The sequence below is a fragment of the Triticum dicoccoides genome, unplaced genomic scaffold (genome assembly GCF_002162155.2).
Source record: "Triticum dicoccoides isolate Atlit2015 ecotype Zavitan unplaced genomic scaffold, WEW_v2.0 scaffold18226, whole genome shotgun sequence".
Taxonomy (NCBI): Eukaryota; Viridiplantae; Streptophyta; class Magnoliopsida; order Poales; family Poaceae; genus Triticum; species Triticum dicoccoides.
Genome location: NW_021226509.1, coordinates 1 through 1,664, shown reverse-complemented (window position 1 = coordinate 1,664; position 1,664 = coordinate 1). Strand labels below are relative to the sequence as shown.

The 1,664-nt window shown below is 44.1% G+C and overlaps 1 pseudogene; it reads left to right on the top strand.

Moving 5' to 3' along the window:
* Window positions 1-1,267: 1,267 nt before the first annotated feature.
* Window positions 1,268-1,397, top strand: LOC119344722 (annotated as a pseudogene).
* Window positions 1,398-1,664: the final 267 nt, after the last annotated feature.

Below are 1,664 nucleotides of genomic sequence, written 5' to 3'. Positions count from 1 at the left end.
AAAAATGGAAGGGTTATGGAAGCCCAAGATATGTTTGACCTGATGGTACACGTGGGTGTTAAGCCTAATGTTCATACTTATGCCACATTGATGCATGGGTACTTTTTCGTTAGGAAGATGGATGAAGTGAGGAAGTTACTTGGCAATATGCTCTCAATTGGCTCGAAACCGGATTAGGAGTGCTCTGCTTCAAGGTTAGTGCCAGGCCATAATTAGGAGTGCTCTGCTTCAAGGTTGTCTGGACATGAATCTGGTCCAGAAGGCTGAACCAAACAATCCTTTTAGCTACTGGTTCAGATTCTGAGTAGTTAGCTGGTTCCTGGTTCCACATTTCATTCGACAACCAAAGGATTCCACATTTTATAGAGTAATTATGTACCCAGTTAGCCACCGAGAGGATTGACTCCTTGTAAAATAAAATAAAAGAATGTCGACAGGTCAACGCCTGTTGTATTAGTGGTGTTTGGGAGCCACCATTTGTGTTCATTATTAGGCATGGCCATGATGACATTCTGCTCTCGATCAGGTCGTCGGTGTGCCCGATGAACCAGCCAACCAGGTGAGCTGAAGGTGCATGGTGCCCAGACGCGATGAACTGATCCTGTTTTAGAGAGATGCTGAGAAATTAAGATACACTAATCCTTGTTGCTGGTCATATTTTTGGTACTGCCCCTGCCCATCTTGCCTTCAATTCATCCCGTTGAAACCATGTTTGAAAGTGGGTTTAAGTTTGAAACCATGTTCAGGCTGGCAGTTTCTGCATGCCCGGCCCTTCGGCTTGCCGGCCCGGGTGCCTAGGATCGTCGTGCTCCATGTAGGTTGCAGCAAGTAGTTTTCCTGCTGTAGTACTTTTGAATAGCTGGATGTAAATGGAACAAAAGTACTTCAACAGGCTAGTCTATGTTCTGTCAGTCATGTTTCAGAGTTATACAACACGCCCGTTTTTCTCTCAGTTTTGTTCTTGCATTTTTTTGCTCTTCTCTCTAACCTGGCAGTGTGTCTGCTACTTTTGTAATGGCCGACCGCAATTTCATTTGGCATAAAAGCTAAAGAAAACAAAAAACTATCAAAATCTCCACAGCTAAACGTTCCTCTGATGGGCCGGGCTTTGCTCATTCTCATGCCCAGCTACATGGGCCGAGGAACCTTCTTCCATGCTCTCTGCCCGAGGAAGTGCTGCACTGCATGCCTGCTCCCTAATTAGTCCCACCTCGCTAGTGTAGGCCACGCTGGACCAGTTTATAAGGCGAGATGCTGTTGATGTAGCACGACCTTACTTGAACATGATCTGTTCTATAGGCTCGTACTGCTGCATCCTTTACCAATAAGGAGGCAAACACTTGATCCTGGATTGGCTTCTGTCTCTACAGGGTGGCCTAGAGGTTGTCTGACAGACTACAAATCCTTTATTTCTTTTTTTGTTTTCTGCAATTTGCAATTCCTTTCTTTACTTTCTTAACTAAAACATGTGAAGATCATATGCATTTCTCCTTTTGAATTACTTTAACCACATAATCTCTATCTTTGACCCCACACACCTGAAAGCATGTATGATAGTACGATTCAGTTCACAGTACAGTGGTGGCATTGAAGATAAAGCCAAAGAAGATGCACCCAGTTTCAATATATAGGACCTGCAGTGCATATTTCTCCACACACAAATT